This window comes from Panicum virgatum, chromosome 3N (assembly GCF_016808335.1).
Source record: "Panicum virgatum strain AP13 chromosome 3N, P.virgatum_v5, whole genome shotgun sequence".
NCBI classification, from domain to species: domain Eukaryota; kingdom Viridiplantae; phylum Streptophyta; class Magnoliopsida; order Poales; family Poaceae; genus Panicum; species Panicum virgatum.
Window position 1 is genome coordinate 38,893,534 of NC_053147.1, and position 20,529 is coordinate 38,914,062.

Below are 20,529 nucleotides of genomic sequence, written 5' to 3' on the forward strand. Positions count from 1 at the left end.
TTGACCTTAACCACACCGGTCGAGGAATATCTGAAGCTTGATGAAGCCTCCATTTAGTCCAAGGTCCTGCTGCACCTTGAGAACTTGGCCACTGATGCTTGGCCCAGAAAACCACCTCGACGGCTGACGCCAACATTGCAATAATCACCTCCTACTTTCCAATAGAATGCCTTCCCAATTGAAGGGATTGAACACTCACAAAGGCCAGCGAGATCGACGAGTGGTGTGACCTCTGTGGTGTACATTGTCGGTGGGGACCTCGAGCGGTCACATTGAGTGAAGAGGTCCTTTGCCGTTCGGCAAGATTTATGACTGTAGAGTATGAACGAGTGCAGAGAAACTGAATTTAGAGGAGAGAATATTGATGACCAGGACAGAATATATCTTTTAGAAGATGAATTTAGAGCATGACGAGTGCAGACAGCCTTAGGCAGCTCGCACTGGCGTGAGTTATGCGCTCCTACAGTACCGGATAGAGGAAACTGTTGTTACAGCGGGGTACTCTATCCTGTCCTCTACCCAAGCGAAAGGGGAGCGCTTCTTCCAAATCCATAGGAATGGAGTTACTCCGCTATCGGCACAGCATGGCACGGGCCCCGTGCACCAATGGCCTCTGCGCACCATCTGAGCTTCACCGCACAGCAGGGAGGCCGTGGATCCGCTGCCCAAATCCGCTCGAGCGCCCAGAGGACCTCGGCGTGACGGATCTGCTCGAGCTCGACGCCGTCGAGGCCGAGGTGGTCCGGTGTCTCGCCGTAGAGGAGGGTCTCGCAGGGGAGGGGGAGAGAGAGAGGAGGAAGGGAGGGAGGGAGGCGCCACCATTGTGTCACGCAGGCCCGACCGTGCTGCCGCCACGCACAAGCGGCGGAGCTTGAGGAGGGAGGAGAGAGGCCGGTGGAGGGAGAGAGAATGGGAGGCGGAGGTCGAGCGAGGGCCACCTCACCGCAGTGCGCTGGCCGCCCTCGTCGACTAGCGTCACCTCACCACCACGACACAGGGGCTGCATCACTGCCGCGACGTAGGGGCCCTGCTCACCTCCGCCACCTTCATCGCCGCCGCTTGGTGAGGGAGGGAGGGGGCGGGTCCTCAAGGCCTCAGCCACCACGGGTGCTGTCGCCATGGAGAGGAGAGGTAGAGGCCCAACCCGCACTCACAGGTGGGGGAGCTAGCCTCATCACCACTGCCCCTAGGGGATGGAGGGGGCGGCTGCGGCCGGTGCGCCCGCCACTCCCACCACCTTCAAGGGGGAACGGAGGAGGGGCGCGCCGAGCAAGCCTCACCCCACGTGGCTAGGGAGGATGGAGTGCGCCAGGGCTGGAGGCTACGCCTCTGCCCGCCGCGCCGCAGGCGCCTTGTGCTACCGCGAGGAGGGGCGTCACCACGAGTAGGGAGGAGGAGGGGCGCCGCCGCGGGGAGGGGTGCCGCCGTGAGGAGGAGGGATGCACCGCCGCGAGGAGAAGGGAGGAGGAGGGATCTGGCCACCGCTGCACTTGCCAGTGAGGGAGGATAGGGAGGAGGGGCGCCAGTGATGGAGGGAGGGAGGTGCGGCGCCGGCCGACATGATCGAGGTGGTCGGGGAGAGAGATAGTGGAGGGGACCGATGGGTGGGGGAAAAGGTATAAAAAATCTGACGGTTGGGCCCTGCGAGCGGTAGTTGTTATAGAAGAGAGATATAGAGGATGGATGGGTGCAGGAGAAAGTAGTATAGAGGAGAGAATCTCGATTATTAGACATGAATATTCTTTTTAGAGGATGTTTTCAGAGTATGATGAGTGCATACAGAGGTGACCGTATGTTTGTTCTCCGGAACGGCCGAACTCTGGCCGAGCGCCTCATTCCCTATCCATACGCATTTGCCCTGCATCCTCTGCATGCCTTATCCTATCCCTCCTCCTCCCATTCAGCCATTCTCATCCACTCACTCATCTGTCACTGCCTCTCCCTGCCCCAAGCTCAAGAAGGATGACCACGAATCCGCGTACTGCCCCCACCCCTCCGCTAATGGCATGGCACCCGTACCCCCCGCCGCCTCCGCTGCTACGAGAGGGGCGCCGCCGAACGATGACAAGGAGGAGGCCATGGTGGAGGAGGCGGTCGTCTCCCTCGTCCTGCACCTCGAGCATGACATCAAGCGCTGCAAGCTCAAGCTGCTCCACTACTAGTTCCTAGTACACGCTCCCACGCTCACCGCCGCCCACCACCGGTGTAGCTTGACCTCCGTCCACCGCTCGCTAGATCTCACGCCCTGCCGACGGCCACCGACCCAACCACCTTGCTCGCCCTTCAACCTAGAGGACTTCAAGGTATATACGCCCCCTATTACTCCCCGTCCTCCCTCCAATCGCGGCTGGCATGCCGGCAACCCCCAACCCCACCACCGCACTCTCCCTCACCTTCGACCTTGAGGACTTCAAGGCATATACGCACCCCTACTGCTGCCCGTCTTCCTCCCTCTGATCCCGCTCCGATTCTGGCCATCTCCGCCGTGGCAAACTCTCACCCGTGCAGTACAAGGGACTTCTCTTTCGATGCATTGTTCGGGGTCTGGTGGACTAGCTGCTCTCGGAATACCGCAGGGAGGATGAATCCTCGATTGTGTCACCCCCGCCCTGCCTTCTTCCCCGCCGTCGACGAGCTGCTCGGCCTATTCAAGCACTCGTGCAAGGAGCTTGTTAACTACATGCAGGTCCGTCGTGTCATGCCCCCTTCTGCCTGTGGCACTGAATGCTGACTGTGTCTACATTCAATCGCCTGACTGAATCGAGTGGGTTGTTGGTTCTTGGAGATGTTGTTGTGTGCTCTGATGGTGTGGTGTTTTTCTATTTTTGGTTGACATATTGACAAGCAACTCCAGAATCTGAAGGAGGAGGTCGCCATGCAGGACGCTAAGCATTGCAAGACACGGACGAGAAGGCCAGTGCTCGAGTAGAACAACTCGCTCATCCTTGCAAACTTCGTGTAATTCCTCTACCTGTGAAGAACGACCACAACTGGTAGGTCCCCTCAGCTATGCCTACCAACATCTTGATGAATTGACAGCACAATCATGGTTACTGCTACTTCGAGCAAAATCAGGCAACTCAATACATCTCACTAGGCAAAAATATGTTAAGAACAAAGGAAACTCAGTGCATTTGTCTAGGCAATTTTTTTTTCTGATTTCATATGTGCAACTCAATGCATTTTATCTAGGCAATAATGTGCCAAGAACAAGGCAAATCAGTGCATTTATCTAGGTATTATTTCTGATTTTCATGTATGCAACTCAATATATATATATATCGAGACAATAATGTGCTAAGAATGAGGCAACAATGTGTTATTAACAAGGTAGAATAATTCAAGTCCTTTGGCAATTTTATCTATCATACCTCACTGTTTTCACTGCACTGCAAGTATCCAGCAGGAAAGGAAAACTGTGTGAGATCAAATACTGCAGCAGCCAGCAGGCACGCCTACAGCTTTTAGTAATCGTCACTGTCAAATTCTTTGAGCACCTTTCTCTCCCCCCTTCTGTTGTGCCGATGCACTAGATTTAAGGAAATACTTTTCTTCGTTATACCTCATGTGTGCTTAGGTGTTTTTTGAGATCGTTTTTTTTTCTTACTATCAGTTGGATGTATGCCATCATTTTGATGGATAAAAAAAAGGTTGTCATTTTTTTGCTACCAGTGGGACATATGCTATCATTTGTTTGCAAAGTTATTGAAATTTATTGTAGAGTAGCACTTGTTGACTAGCCCATCTAGCTCAGGTTCAGGTCCTAGAAAAATCCACCGAGTGGCTTGTGATTTTGGGATCAGAAACGAGGAGCTGTCCTTTGTTTTTGTTCGCTAGAATCTTGTGACCCCCGGTAGTGGTGATCGGGGCTTTAGGGGCTAGTCAACCAGTGTATCTACTCTTAGTTGTGGGCAACTTATACTAAATTAATAAGCAAATTATTCAATTCAATTTAGCATTTTTGTGTTTTAGATTTTAGCATTTCTTGTGCTCTGCTTTTTAGTTATCGAGCTCCTACAGTACACAAAACTCTCCTAGAATGAACCTGCTTTTTTTAACGATGATCCCGCATTCTCCTCTATCCTAGGAATTCTCAGTACGATGTCAAGAGCACAGAAGCAACATCAAGGCCAAGCAGGTGGGTCGTCCCTTACTCATCTAATTTTTGTAGCCTTTGTAACTGTAAGTGCAAAGTATAGATTTATATTGTTTCGTTTACAATTATTGTAAACCAGCTTGGTGGCTTGACAAATAAGCAACTGCAAAACATCAAACAGGATGTAACACCCAAATTTAAAACTTTGTTTGAATTCAAATGTTGTTTGAGCTCTAAAAAACAACAAAACTTTCTCCTCTCCTTCTCTTTCTAGCCCAACCCAACTTTCTCTCCTCTCCCTCCCTCCTTTCCTTCCTGCATAGCAAAACTCGCTGACCCAACTCTTTCTCCCGGCCCATTCTACCTTACCCTCTGTCTGTCACTTCCAGGCAGGACCCACCTGTCAGTGCCATCTTCTACCTCCCGCCGGCCGCCGCTTCCTCCACTCCCATTTCTTTTCCCCGCATCGTGTGTTTCCTTCCTCTTTTACTCCGAGCTTTGAATGCTCGTGATGAGCCCGCATTCATCCCACCCCTCACCCCCTTCCTTCCTCGGCCCGTAAACCGCGCCATCACAGCCATTATGGTCGGCCATCAAGTTCACCACGTCCCTTCCCTTGTCGGGCGCTCCGCTCCTTCCCTTGCCCAATAAATCGTGCACCCGAGGACCACTGCACCCCCTTTCCCACTTGATGCTTCGCTCCCCGCTCCCCTGCTCTGCTGCTGTGTCGTCGCCACTTCCCCAAACTCAAGCTCATCGTCGATCTACCGCTACGCCACCTCTCCTAGACAGTTGACCGCCGCTAGAGCTTCTTCATGTGGTGAGGATTGCCACCAATCCCTTTACCCTCTTTTTCCCACTCTTCCTTGGATGCAATTGCTAGCCGAAGCGAGCACTGTGGCTCCAAGCTGCGTGCAGCCATGGCGCCCTTCTCTCTGGCCACTTCAGCGCCCCTCTGAACCCTCCATCGCGCATGTAATCACCTCCTCTTCATCCTCGACCACTCTGCACATGAAACTGAGCCTCGAACGGCCGGATTCGGTCACTTCGGTTAGCTCTATCGTCCACCGTCGCCATGCACCATGGCGCATTTCCCTCCTAGACCTGCACTCCCTCACCAACGTCACCATTGGTTTCCTCTTCGCTCCCTCGTTCTCCTCGGCCAAATCCCGGACCAAGCCGTGCCCCGTAGCGCCGTTCCGGCGAACTTCGGCGTGGCCGCCGCCACCTCTGCTTGCCGTCGGCGCCTTGTGCCACTGCCAGAGCCGCCCCGAGCCCTCCGTCGCCTTCCCTTTTGCTCGCTCTCTCTCCTAGGCCTTTTCCCGAGCCGAATCGTTGCTTGGAACGCCATATCGACGAACTCCGGCGGTTCCGGCACTGTGGCCGGCTCGCCGCCGATGATCCCCACCGCCGCCAACGCCGCCCGCGTCGCCCCAAGCGCCCAGAACCATCGGATCAAGATATAGGAATATGAGGTAGCAAAAGTAAAAATTTTCTACCGCATAAACCAGGATTACTGCAGTTATAGATCACGGGATTACCACTAGACGCGCGGTTGCGGAACTTCTGTAGCGCGTCAGTGTAGTGCAGATGGAAGCCGACAGTGCAGTTGCGTGAACCACCTCACGAATGGCTCGTCCTTGTGCAGCAAGCGCAGCACCTCCACGAAGTCCACACGTATGAAAAGAAGCGTCGCACTCTGGATTGCTAGATCCGCAAGAGCAACTAGAGCCTGATGCACAGGAGGAGGAGCAGGAAGGAGGGAGGGGGGGGGGGCGCCAACTTAGAGGGGGCGGCTAGAGTTTCAGTCTTGGGCGCCCCCTCCCCCATCCTCCCCTCCTTTTATAGCCCTGGTGGGTGCCCCTAGATGGGCTCTAGTGGGCCCCACCTTGGGCGCCCTAGGTAGGCTGCCCTTGCCCCCACCTTAGGTTCCCCCTTGGCGGATTGCTATGGGCCCCACCAAGGGTCCAACCTTATGGGCTTCTCAAGGCCCATTAGTGCATCAAAGCCCAGTCTAATTTGGATCTCATCCTCATTAGGCTTCTGGCCCAGAGATATCTCTCTCTTGTAGAGAGGGGAAAATCCCATCTTGACCGACTATATCTCACAGCATGCTTCTTGACAGACCCGAAAGCCACCTTTATAAATACCCAGTTACGGTGCAGCGTTTGATGGCTCCTAAGTAAGTCGGTTCACATCTTGAGTACATACGACGTTCTCAGGTCTTAGGACACAGCGTACATATTGTGTAATGAGAAGTCATCATCTCGTGTTGGGTCAGTTCAGTCTCATGTCTCACATGAGCCTACATTATTAGTTTGACATCTCCATGTCCATGACTTGTGAAAAATAGTCAATCAACTAATACATGTGCTAGTCTAATATTCATGTGTGTCCTCACACGAACTCGGACTAGGAACATTTTAGAATATACATACAAGTAAAAAGTCTCACAAATACTTCACATAAGCATTAATCAATACAAGTTGTCATCCATGGATATTCAAGGAACACATTGTTAATCATGAATACAAGGAAATATTATTGTCTCTAGGGCATATTTCCAACACAAGATCCGACGGGTCAATCTTGATCCGGCCGAAGTCAATTTCCAAACATACCTGTAAATCTTTGGCATTTTTTTTCTAAAGAACCCCTCTGTTTCATCAAAATCAACCCGAGGTCCAGTGTAGTTCATAAATAACTATATTTAGGTCATGTTTCTTTTGTTTAGGCCCCTGACCTTTCTGGTCTTTGAACCCGAGGTCCCTGGACCTTAGTTTTACATTTTGGACCCTCAATTTATATGTTTAATTATTTTTATCCCCTGGTTTCATTAGATGAGACCCTAGAAGTTTAAATTTATCGCAAATAAACCCCTGAACCCTTGTTTTTGCCTTATCTTCTTCGTTTTAACTCCAATTTCAGCGATTCTCGCGCTCACGCGATCCTTGCATTATGCTCTACAACTTTTTCGACTTATTCACTTCTATTTATACTATTTTATGTATTGTTTCTTATTTTTGTATATTTTTATTTGTGTGATCGTGTAGATGACGTGTGTTGACGGTCGTTAAGTACCAAATCTGGCTGTCAACTAGACTCAATAATAAAGGAAAACTATACACCTTACTTGCATATTTGTATCACTAACCTAGTTCCACAACTATTTTAGAGTTTTCAAGATTTCAGATTAGCAAGAGCGGAATAAGAAGAAAACATGATGAAGACGCCACACAACTACATAGAAGACCGCATCTGGTGTCACACACTTACAAAGAGGGCCCACCTGGCAGAGCAAACGGGGGCACCATGGAAGATGCACGAAAGGATAAGGTTGAGGGCCCACCTGTTAGCCTGCCAGAAGAGGATAAGGATGAGGGGACACTAGGTGTGGTCGGCTGACACCACAGGTCGGCCGAACTTGGCCTGGTTCCCGTCCAGGTTCATTTCGAGGAAGAGTCGCGGCCGAGGCACCTAATCACCTTCCATACTTGCATTTGGCGGGAATCGACCTCCAACAGTATAAATAGGGCCTCTCCATCCCCCCTCACACACACACACACACACACTCCATTTCACACACCCACTCCCTCTCTTGCTCTCTTGCTTAGGTAGTGGAGCTAGGCTAGTTTTCTCTTAGCAAATCAAGTCATCCTCAGAGTCATTGAGCGATCCTCGGCTCCCGGTATGGCTTTGTATTCTATCTGCTAGCTTTCTATTCAAAATATAGAGTTATGCCATGGTTGCTTTACTATCTCGATAGTTTATCAATCCATGCTTTGGTTATTCATGAGTTGTGCTACGAATATGGTTAGGCCAGATGATCCGGGTATGGATATTGGTTCATTATGCTTTTGGGCTTGCTCTAGTATTTTACTTGTCCATCCGAAGGGTGGGAGATCCGGGGATGCTAGAGTAGTGACCTCATACACGAGCGTGGTGCTCGGGTATGCGGGATCCTTCGTATATAACTGTGCTCCACGATGTGACTGGGGTAGACGACAGGAGGTGACAGCCCTGTCCATCCGTCGTAACAGTTGTGTTGCGATTAGTGCATTCCCCGATGTTCAGGTACTGTGTAGGAGTTCATGCAAAGAGGTAACGGGACTGGATGTTCTCCAGTGCGGGACCTTCTCCACGCTATCCCATTTTCCTGGCACCCAGCCCTAACCATGTCCTAACATAACTTTTGCTTTGAATATAAGCAATGGGATCTCTAACCTAGCTTAAGCTCCAGCTAACTTAACATAGGATAGTTTAGTTCGTTCTTATGTTCTTTTGTTCTTTTATCATTTTCTTCCTAGGGTGTTAGTTGTGTGCTTGTGTCACATTACCCTGATTTATTTTCTTGATTATGGCTTACCCCTATTAGAGCTATGCCTATTACTTGAGGAACGATGCCATGATTAATGTTAAGTATAATACCTTTGCTACAACCATCCTTTGGGAAAACATAAATCACGATACCCTTACTCTCTGGGTGAAATGCTACAACGGTATATCCGTGCGCTTGCGGATCCCATCTGTAATCGTATAGACTATACCATGAGAATGGCGTTTCTTCGTGTAGTTGCTAGGGATGGGCTTAACACCCCCGTTCCAAGTGATTATGCTAAGAAAAGTCAACAAGCATTTTTGGCGCCATTGCCGGGAACTAACAACTCCTGGTGGCGATGTTAAGAAAGGTCAACAACATGCCTTTCGAGGGCGATCAAGAGCAAGTGTTTGAGGAAGAGCAACAACAATTGGACGAGCAAGGCAAGTGGCCCTCTCCCTTTGCATATTCTGTTTTGTCATAATAATATCATGTTAGATTACTTTACTTTATTGGTGTATTGCTTAAACTTGATGGGATAGCGATTAAGGATTTACCTAGTCTTTTTACCCAAGCCTTGAAACACCCATTTTAATCTTTTGTTGGGTAGAAATTGCTTAATGCTTTATCTTGGGATGGTTATGGTTATAAACTTTGTTTTATTAAACATGACTTTATTTACTATTAATTTATGGTTAATGTACAAGATCACCTTTTTTATTTGGAACATGGAGAACCACCCAAGATAACTATACAACCACAATGTCACATGGCTCTGACCTTAGCCAATTAATTAGACGCATAGTTGACTGATGGCCTTACCAAAAGGGCAAGGAGGGGGTTGGTGATGGTGTATAGCCTGGTCCTCTTGGCGTAGCAGCCTTTGCTAAGGTGCTGACCATTAGGGAGGGTTATGGTCCACTCCGCTACTGAAACTCTAGCAGGTTGTTGGTTTTCTCCGTGTCTTTGTAAAGGCTTCGTAGTGTACCCCTCGCTACTCACAAAAGGAAGTGTTTAAGGGCCTTGCAAACCCGGGTGGCACAGGCAACACGATTTGTGGGGAAAATGTTCAACCTCAGCAGAGTGTAAAACTAATATATCAGCTATGCTCATGGTCATGAGCGGCTTGGACCCTCACATGATAATTGAACTTGAAGAATAATTAACTTGTGGTTCCATATGTTGGTTCCTTTATGCTTATGCTTAAGTGGGTTGGTATAAACTTTTACCTAGTAATTAGGTGCTTGCTAATAAAATCTGACCAACTAAAATGCTAACTACTTTGAACCTTAGCCTTTCCTTGATAGCCTTGCATCATCCCCCACTTGTTGAGTACCAACCATAAGTGTACTTACCCTTGCCTAATTGATGTTCAGAAGAGAACAATGAAGTGGAGTACTTTAGTGAGTTAATGAAGCTTTGTTGAAGATCTTGTACAGGTTATTAGTGGAACATTAAGACATTCGTGTCTATCATTCGGAATGTGTAATAAAGTAATTATTCTCTTTTGTTTACGTTGTTGAACATTGTCTTTGATATATTCACTTATGATGTCCTTCATATGTGTGTAAACTTGATCCTGTCGCACATATGTGATACGTCTGGTCTTCTTTTCAAAACTAGGTCTGACACAGGATGTCTGCAACCAACAAACCTTTCTACTAGCATTATTAGAAGCATTTTAATGAATTATAGTAAGCATTTAAATACTATTTAGATAGCATTTTAAATATTCAGTTCAAGCTCTTTTCATAAGTCTTATGATAGACTCTCTATCTGGAACCAAGTCTTTATATTATTACAATCATAGGCCAAATAGATTTTAGGTATCAATAGATGAACAAACACATGCCTTTTCTGAATCAAAAGTGTCTTGCTCATTTCTCTATACATTTTCGGAGGTGTGTGACTCGGTTGACTTGCAAATCCTGCACTTATTCCTGTTTGCTTGTGCATTCATCCCCTTAGCTATAGCATATTTTTTCTTTTTTGTACCACTTGACTTTTGATCATTGTGGGTTTTTTATGTTGGGCGATTTAGTTCCACAACCAACGGCAGCTAGATTAGTATGGGTATCATGGTTTATAGTTGAGATGCCACAAACATGACATGCCTGTAGGTGCATCTAATTAGTTACCGAACATCATTAGGTAGTTAGAAAATAATAATAGCTATGATAATAGACACATTAATATACTATAATCAAGCAAATATTGTGGCAAGGTCAAGGCAATTTTTACAGCATTCTTTCTTCTCTAATTCCTCTTTTCTATTCTTACATTGCAGGTTCCAAAATTATCCAGCAAGGGAGGTCATGTATAAAGCATGAAGCATATATGATGTGCAGTATGAACCAGGTCAAGCAAATTTTTACATATGCAGTGAGAGTAAGTACATTTATTGTATTTTTTTGCCTAAATATGTACTTCAATAGATAATAACATTGTTCTAGATTAGCCAAATTATGCATTTGTTTAGGCAATAATATGGTTTTGAATTAATAAATAATATGATCATGAATTAGGTCATATAGAACTAGCACTGTTTGTTACCAAAGGTATTCAACCATGCTGATATTCACTCCTAAGACTAACTGCATTTGTTATTCTTTCACTAATCTATGTTTCCTTTCCTTGTTTCAGCCACACAAAACTTGATATTATTTCACTAATCTATGTCTCCTTTCCTTGTTTCAGCCACATAAAATGATGTTTAGGACCTCAAACTTGATGCACCTTTTTTCTGGCTGAAAGTTTCCTCGGTGAATTGGCACTATAACATGCTCTTCAGCTTTCTTAGCAATTGAAACATGAATATATTTTTAATTAGATATAATATTCAGATTTGTTTTAGAATATATATTCATATGGTATAATGCAACTACTCGTAGTTGTTGCAATCATAATCTGTTAACTTATTTTTTGAAGATTTAAGTAAATCTTAAGATGCATAGATGTAAGTGAATCTCGATGGACTTGTACAATTGGTTACTAACATTTGAACTTGTGCATGGACATTGTAGGGCACTAGTTCATAAGTTGAAGGTGGTGGGTGTCGGTGTTTACCGCCAAGCCTGCTCAGGGATATCCTTAGCAGTAAAGTTTGTAGGTAGGGATCGACTGCTATGGAACTCGATGGTGCAAGGAACACAAAGATTTAGACAGGTTTGGGCCGCGAGTTGCGTAATACCCTATGTACTGTGTGGTTGTTTGTATTGCCTTAGGTGTTGATGATTTGGAGGGGGTCTCTGCCCGCCCTTATATATCCGGGGGGACAGGGTTACATGGAAAGTCCTAGCCGAGTACAGTTGGAGTCCCTCTACAACACAATTGGGTAGTTTCCTTTGTACTTCAGCTAGTTCTACACCTATTCGGGTAGTTACAAGAGAGATAAGGTACATCCATGAGCCATCCCTTACTCTAGAACATTCTATGCCCATAAGCAGCCCCGCTGCCCCGGGTCTGACAAGCCCCCGAGCTCTTCGTAGCCGAGTCCTGCAGGCGTCGAGTACTTGGCTGGGCGTCTTCGAGTACTTCAAGTAGTCAGAACATCCTTCTGGTTGCTCCTGGGCCTTCCTTCAGATATGTCGAGTAGTCCTTCAATTACTTCCGGTTGCTTCGAGGCTGTGAGGTGCTCAAGCCCCGAAATCTTGATCATATATGGTGTGCGAAGTACTCGCGCTCCATATGGAGTAACCCTGAGCCTTAGGTTGAATCACAGAATCAGGTTGAGGGTCACTTCAGTCTTTTTCCTTCATTATTTTCCAAAAAATTGGAAAATAAGTCTCTGATGCACATATCCCGTAGCCCCCGAGCCTTAAATCAAAAATCCCTTATACTGCGGGTAGCCCCCGAGCAAAGATTTGGAAATAAGGATTTAAGACGTGGCATCAGATTTTATTCTTCAAATATTTGTAGGATTTATCAGATCTGGTGTATGAAAAGACCTCTTTTTCGGGTATAAAATCCCAGAAAAATGATACGATTGGATACGCCACACTGATTGCACCCAAAATAACTTCAGAAATAAAACCCGGGATGTACGGCTCTTTACTGTATGCTCACATGGGATGTTGCTGTATGGAGAATCTGCATTATTGCGTTCTTGAATGCGTCCATGAATGTTGTAACTATAGCGCCACGGGTTTGTCGGTGTTTACCGCCAAGCCTGCTCAGGGATACCCTTAGCAGTAGGGTTTGTAGGTACAGATCGACTGCTCTAGAACTCGATGGTACAACGAACACAAAGATTTAGACAGGTTCGGGCCGCGAGTTTGCGCAATACCCTACGTCCTGTGTGGTTTGTATAGCCTTAGGTGTAGATGATTGTGTGGAGGGGGTCCCTGCCCGCCCTCATATATCCGGGGGGACAGGGTTACATGGAAAGTCCTAGCCGAGTACAGTTGGAGTTCTACTACAACACAATCGGGTAGTTTTCTTTGTACTGCAGCTAGTTCTACGCCTATTCGAGTAGTTACAAAAGAGGTAAGGTACATCCATGGTCTATCCCTTACTCTAGAACATTTTATGCCTATAAGCAGTCCCGCTGCCCCAGGTCTGACAAGCCCTCGAGCTCTTCGTAGCCGAGTCCTGCAGGCATCGAGTACTTGGCTGGGCGTCTTCGAGTACTTCAAGTAGTCAGAACATCCTTCTGGTTGCTTCTGGTCCTTCCTTCAGATATGTCAAGAAGTCCTCCAAGTACTTCCATTTGCTCCGAGGCTGTGAGGTTCCCAAGCCCTGAAATCTTGATCATATATGGTGCGCAAAGTACTCGCGCTCCATATGGAGTAGCCCCCGAGCCTTAGGTTGAATCACAGAATCAGGCTGAGGGTCACTTCAGTCTTTTTCTTCTTAATTTTTCAAAAAATTTGAAAATAAATCTTTGGTGCCCATATCCCGCAGCCCTCGAGCCTAAAATCAAAATCTCTTTTGCTGCGAGTAGCCCCCGAGCTTCGATTTGGAATTAAGGATTTAAGACGTGGCATCAGATTTTATCCTTCAAATTATTTGCAGGATTCATCAGATCCGGAATCCGAAAAGACCTCTTTTTCGGGTAAAATCCCAGAAAAATGATATAATTGGATCCGCCACACTAATTGCACCCGAAATAACTGCAGGAATAAAACTCGGGATGTACGGCTCTTTATTCAATGCTCACGTGAGACGTTACTGTTTGGAGAATCTGCATTATTGCATCTTTGACTGTGTCCATGAATGCTGCCATGAATGCGTCCGTGAAACATGCACTGTTGATTCACAGGTTCTCCTCAGTAAGCCCCCTTGTGGATATAAAAGGTAGGGGAGAGGCCTTTGCCAGAAGCACCAAAGTGTAGCGACCATGAGTTTTCCTTGGTGTTCTTGCTCTCGCCCTCCTGATATTTGTGTAGTTCCTTCCAACAAAAGATGCTAGAAGAGAACTTGCGAGTGACAAGAGAAGTCCCTGCTATCTCATCCTACCACTCCCATGCTCTCATTGGATCCATTTTGGACATCATGTCCTTGTATCTTTCAATGAGGTAGGTTCTTTGTAGACTGGTTGAGTCTAATTGTGTCATACTCTTTGAGTTCCCAGGTTGAGACTACCCAAGAACTGACATCTCTGGTGGGGAAGCTTAATCTTGCCACAACATATTCTGGGAGAAGGAGAAGTTTCTCCAGAAGATACTACAATAGTACTTGCGAGGTGATTACTGTAATCAGCCTTCATACTCTTGAAACTTTTCTCCCAGGATACATGTATCATTATTCCCTTGATGGGAATAACAAGTTTGTACTTTGTCACGGCCTCGGGCCGATCTAGCTGCAGCAGGCTTCTCAGGAAGCCAAGAAGTGTGCGTGCAGACCGAGTCATTTGTAAAGTTATGTAATAAAAAGTACTCGAGTTGTAATGTCGAGTAGTTGTACTGTGTCGAGTACTTTTCCTTGTTTTCGAATGTAATCCCAGTTAAGGAAAAGAGTGTCGAGTAGTCAACTAGGAATGTGAGTGTTTTCTTTTCTAGAATGTAATCTCAGAAAAAGGAATGTCTCTTTTAAATCCCGTTTTTTCTGCGATTTGCAACGGACTATTGGCCTGTTGGGTGTTTTTACCATGCTGCCACTGCCATTATAAAATGAAATGGTAACTTAGGTTTTACCCCACCGGCCACCACTTGTTTTTACTGCTTTAGATCTGTCTTTTCACTCTCGAGCTCCCAGATCCAAAGTTCTTGCTTCCTTTTGCTCCCCGCTTTCGCCCTAGGGTTTCCGCCAGTGTATGTGCGTGAAGCGATCCGTAGATTTCTGGATGGCCCCCAAGAAAGCGACCAAGGGGAAGGGTGTGGCTGCAGAGCCAACCCATGATGAGGGTTGGAACACAAGTAAGTGTTCTCAATCTGACTTTGATTCTCTGGTGTCGCAGGGTCTTTTGGTTCCCAGATCTATTATCCAATGGCGTCCTGCCTTGGGGAAAGATCATCTATATGAAAATACGGGGAAAATCGTTGCTTTTATCTCGTACTTGGAATGGGGATTGGGGTTTCCTTGCTCTTCTTTCTTTTCTGGACTCCTACGCTACTACAAGATCCAGTTGCATCATCTAACCCCAAATTCCTTTGTTCATATGTCTATCTTCGTGCATTTGTGCGAAGCTTTTCTGGGCGTCGAGCCCCATTTTGAGCTCTTCCGCTATCTTTTCCATTTGAAACCGCAGCCCGACTCCTTCGTTTTAGATGTAGTAGGCGGTGCGGGTCTCCAGCTCAGACAATGGAAAGATAGAGAGTATATTTCTTATAAACTTAGCAATAAAGTAATCGAGTGGAAGCCTAGGTGGTTCTATGTCGAGAACTAGTTAGGAAACTTTCCTCCAATTACTCCAGGCCCTCCAATTTAGTGGCCTGAATGGAATAAAAAACCAGTCGATGAGAGTCAAATCCCCCAACTTCTCGAGCGAATTGCGTTCTGAGGCAGAATATGTTGATTGGGGAAGCAGTCGTATTCGACTGGATGAAGCGAAGAATCCAGCCATTGCAGGCTCGGGAATCGCTTGGATTTCAGTACCAAGGAACAACTGATCCGTCAAGATACTCGAAGGAAGAGATCTCGGATGATGTAGCATTTAGTCGAGTACAACGACTGCTAAAGAATGTAAAGAAAATCCCAGTTGTTCCTGGTGCATTTTCTGCTGTGAATCCTCCGAAGCAGGTAATTGATAAGAGTAGTCGATACGTAGAAATTAAGTACTTTACCATAGTGTAAATCTGATAGGATTTGCTTTCTGTAGGAGGACGTGGATCGCTTTAAGAGTAGTCCTTCGCTACCAGGCATTTATTCGCCCTTTTGTTCTTCCAATTTCCTCGATCTGTTAATCAAATCTTAGTATGCTCATATGAAGTTTCATATAAACAGTACTGATGTCTAGCCTTGGTTGTGCAGATGAGGCAGCATTTGGGAAAAGGAGTGATGGGGAGCACAGCCCCACCCCGAGTGCTGATACCCAGACCGAGCGCCTAAGGAGTACTCGGTCAGTGGCGAGTGTTGACGCTCCTTAGCGCCCCAATTTATGTACCGCAAGCGCACGGATCGTGGTAGCTTTTCCCTTAGAGTATTCCCCCAAGGTTTATCAATCCGTGGATCGACAAAGAACTACCTAAGGTTTTCCATCTAATCTAACAGATCTAACCTAACATGAAGCATGAATTGCACATATACAGTAACCTTTAATAGATATGAGTGTTGTGTAAAGGTTGATCTTATCCATGAACATAGACGTAACCATAGTAAAACCAAAGACATGACTAGGCCTATTATCATTTAGTTGTAGTTCAAGCTAACGAGCAAATAAATCATGCATCTCAATCAATGGCATCTTTAAATCAAAACCTCCAATCCAATCCCTCGGGAACCCCCCTACTCAGGCCACGCCCTGTCACGACACTCCCTTTGGACAAAAGCACCCTGAAGCACGCTAGACGTGTCGAACCCCCTTGCGTAGATCAAGTATGAACTCCTAGCCACCATAGCTACAAGAACACCCCATGCAATCTATCTCGAGAATAGATCTAGGAATAAGCGCACCCAAGGCAAGAACGAAATCAAAAAGGAGAGACATGATCGCTAATAGATTCGGAAGACATGATTATCATTACTCACATAATAGATTCATTTGGATCGTCACCACCGAGTACATACCATTGACGACTCCAACTAGCTCATGAACTCCACCGTGGCACAACCATGCAGGGAGGCCATGGCGGCTAGGGGTGGCCTAAGCCATCTCCTAGACAACTTCGAAGACTTGCGGCGGCCGTTGTCTCCCTCCGGTCTTGGCCCTAGGTTTTCGTCGAGTTCTGGGTGGATGGATGCCGCGAGTTGAATAAGGTGCGAGTTGTTTATGAGCAGAGGAAGCCACCAGTCGAAGGGGTGGCCGAACCACCAAGAATACAGGCTAGGCCGGCCAGCTCATGGTCCTAGGCCGGCCGGCCTACCCTCTTTCGGGCCCGCCTCGGTCTCATCTTTCGCGTGTGGACTCCTCGTATCTTCTAGAGTTTATGTCCTTCACAATTGCACCCCTTTGGACGTCGTTATCTTGGAGATATCTTCGAGGAAAGGATAGGATAAGGAATTCTTCCTTAAATCTTCATTTGCTTTGCTTAATCATGAAGTATCTTGATCTCATCTTCATGGGCTTGGTCCTTTGGGCTCTCTTGGAGGATGGATGTGCATGAATGGTCTTCGAATCAACATGGGCTTTGGTCCTTCCTTTGGGCTTTGGCCTTCGTCTTTCTCCGTATTAGCGCTCGATCACGGGCCTCGTCATTTCATGCTCCAAAATAGGCCAAAAACCTGCAAAAAAGAAGTTCCTCCAAAATATATGTGCAAATGTGAAAATGACCAATAATTAGGTCGGGGTTAGGACGGCTAGTGATTTTGATATTAAATTCATGCCATTATTAAGGATGAACAAGGGATAAAATGGGTACTTAAGGAGCGCCAACATTCCCCCCATGCTTAAACCTTGCTCATCCTCGAGTAAATCCAGGAGCTTTGCTTATAAAGAAATCAGTGTTGCCCCTCAATGTCCTCTCTGCACTTAGTCATACATAACAAGACATATTGCTCTCTCAAGTATTTAGCATTTAAGTTCATGTTGTGACCATCTACTTTTTCATTATGGAATATAGACTAGCAATTAAAGAACAAGCCACAATAATAAATAAATGCCATGCTCTCAAACTTAAGCGAACTTCAAACCTTTACCTTATTTCATCGTGAAGAGTTTTCAAAAGAATGCATATCAAACATAAGTGAGGTTCTCTTGCAAAAGATCATGGAAACACTCATCTCATCAAGTAGCTCAAGCCTACATTAGATTGTCTTCAACCTATTCTACTCATATATAAAAGTGGAAGGCTTATGTGGAGCTTGGTAGGTAAAAAGAATCCTAGCAAAACATTATACTTGAAATATTATCAAACTAAGAGAGAGATCTAATGGAATTACCGAGACTAGTCAAAAAGGCCATTGGAGAATAATGTTGGAGAGGGAGAAAGATGAAACACACACATTTAGATAGGTGGACATGTGCAAGTGGCAAATGGATGATCCCGAGACACAAATGAAGTTCTCGTTATCGGATTACACATGGTTGGAAGATTTGAGTATGGAATAATTCTTCAAAGTAACTTGGAAAATTAATGAAGCCAATAAGAGTTGAGGAGCATTTTATTCTTCTCTTTTTTCTTTCATTTTTCTTTTCTTTTCTCCTTTTTTTTTCATTTTTCTATTTTTCTCTTTCTTTCTTTTTTTCTTTCTTTTTGCTCCTTAGAACTTTTGATAACATAGAATACTTACCCAGCCATCCCCCCATGCTTGAACGAATGCTCGTCCTCGAGTATGAATAGTGGCAGAACCAACTAGGTAGGGTAAGTATCTCAAATTCACCTTCTTCTTCGTAGAACCTCTTGAATCTCCGGGGAGCTTTGTCTCCCAAAACTTTTCTTTATATGGTGCCCTTGATTCTTTTGATTCCGTCGAAATGATAATCCATACTCAAATTGGGTTGTGGTCAAGGAGGTAATCACAAAAAGATATTTTTGGTTTAGGGTGGATATCCAGCGAGGTTTGCAAAATTTCCTAAGTAGAAACTCACAATGCATGGATAAATAGGCTAGCAGAAAGAAGGTTACACAAAAAAACGGAATGACCAGCTTCTTAGTCTCACACCAAAGAAATCAATCTTAATCCAACTCATCAAAATATAAGTTTGCAATCTAAAGGTTTCATCATGAAAGAATATGTATGTATAGGCTTTGGTAGGTAGAACTTTGCAAGAGATTCACAAATGTAGATAGCATAGGAATTAAGTTTTCAAATTAAACAACACAAGGTGTAAGGTCATCAGTAGACTTAAACAAAGAGCAACATAGAATATGTGGGTCTAGAATTTAGTCATTTAACCTCCACAGATAAAAGAGCCAGTATTTAATCATTTTAATTCCATTTAATTGAGAGCAAATGGTCAAGTCATATACAACATAGCGTAGGTAAAACAAAGCAGCAACTTTCATCATTTTTCCATAAGCATAAGGCATTGCCAAAATGTATCAATGTGGTGAGCACAAAGTGATGGTGGTTATCATTCATTGAAAACAAAAACAAATCTAGGTTGTACTCCCAGTAGCCATGTTATTATAACGAGCAAATAAATCATGCATCTCAATCAATGGCATCTTTAAATCAAAACCTCCAATCCAACCCCTCGGGAACCCCCCTACTCAGGCCACGCCCTGTCACGACACTCCCTTTGGACAAAAGCACCCTGAAGTACGCTAGACATGTCGAACCCCCTTGGGTAGATCAGGTATGAACTCCTAGCCACCATAGCTACAAGAACACCCCATGCAATCTATCTCGAGAATAGATCTAGGAATAAGCGCACCCAAGGCAAGAACGAAATCAAAAAGGAGAGACATGATCGCTAATAGATTCGGAAGACATGATTATCATTACTCACATAATAGATTCGTTTGGATCGTCACCACCGAGTACATACCATTGACGACTCCAACTAGCTCATGAACTCCACCATGGCACAACCACGCAGGGAGGCCATGGCGGCTAGGGGAGGCCTAAGCCATCTCCTTGACAACTTCGAAGACTTGCGGCGGCCGTCGTCTCCCTCCGGTCTTGGCCCTAGGTTTTCATCGAGTTCTGGGTGGATGGATGCCGCGAGTTGAATAAGGTGCGAGCTATTTATGAGCCGAGGAAGCCACCGATCGAAGGGGAGGCCGAACCGCCTCGAAAACAAGCTAGGCCGGCTGGCTCATGGGCCTAGGCCGGCCGGCCTACCCTCTTTAGGGCCCGCCTCGGTCTCATCTTTCGCGTGTAGACTCCTCGTATCTTCTAGAGTTTATGTCCTTCACAATTGCACCCCTTTGGATGTCGTTATCTTGGAGATATCTTCGAGGAAAGGATAGGATAGGGAATCCTTCCTTAAATCTTCATTTGCTTTGCTTAATCCCGAAGTATCTTGATCTCATCTTCGTGGGCTTGGTCCTTTGGGCTCTCTTGGAGGATGGATGTGCATGAATGGGCTTCGAATAAACATGGGCTTTGGTCCTTCCTTTGAGCTTTGGCCTTTGTCTTTCTCCGTATTAGCGCTCGATCATGGGCCTCGTCATTTCATGCTCCAAAATAGGCCAAAAACCTGTAAAAACGAAGTTCCTCCAAAATATATGTGCAAATGTGAATATGACCAATAATTAGGTCGGGGTTAGGACGGTTAGTGATTTTGATATCAAATTCATGCCTTTATCAAGGATAAACAAGGGATAAAATGGATACTTAAGGAGCGCCAATAGCGAGGAAGCGTAGTAGCTCCTCCCACACTACTAGTGACAGGTAAGTAGCTAGTTGTTTTTGCAATCGAGTACTTTCTAGTTGTCGATTTGCATGTTTTGATTTATATTTTGCTTTTTCAAGTCCGGCGGCTAAAATGCCACGGATATAATCATCTGGGGATGATACTGCGGTGGGATAGACTGTCCCCTCCACCACAGTGGACCCGTTAAGTGGGACCGGGACTACTCTTTCGGCGAGTAGTTCCGATGAAAATGTTGCCGGCGAGGCGGGTAAGCGG

General features: G+C 45.9%; 1 long non-coding RNA gene across 3 annotated transcripts; it reads left to right on the plus strand.

The window, feature by feature from the left end:
* Nucleotides 1-1,971: 1,971 nt before the first annotated feature.
* Nucleotides 1,972-11,383, plus strand: LOC120665927. 3 transcript variants are annotated; one of them, XR_005671444.1, is made up of 5 exons: nucleotides 1,973-2,686; nucleotides 2,855-2,993; nucleotides 4,088-4,138; nucleotides 10,702-10,802; nucleotides 11,112-11,383. It is a non-coding gene; the product is annotated as an uncharacterized LOC120665927 (long non-coding RNA). The 3 variants fall into 3 exon arrangements; XR_005671443.1 differs by having other exon boundaries at nucleotides 1,973-2,993; XR_005671445.1 differs by lacking the exons at nucleotides 10,702-10,802; nucleotides 11,112-11,383 and adding an exon at nucleotides 7,272-8,857 and having other exon boundaries at nucleotides 1,972-2,993.
* Nucleotides 11,384-20,529: the final 9,146 nt, after the last annotated feature.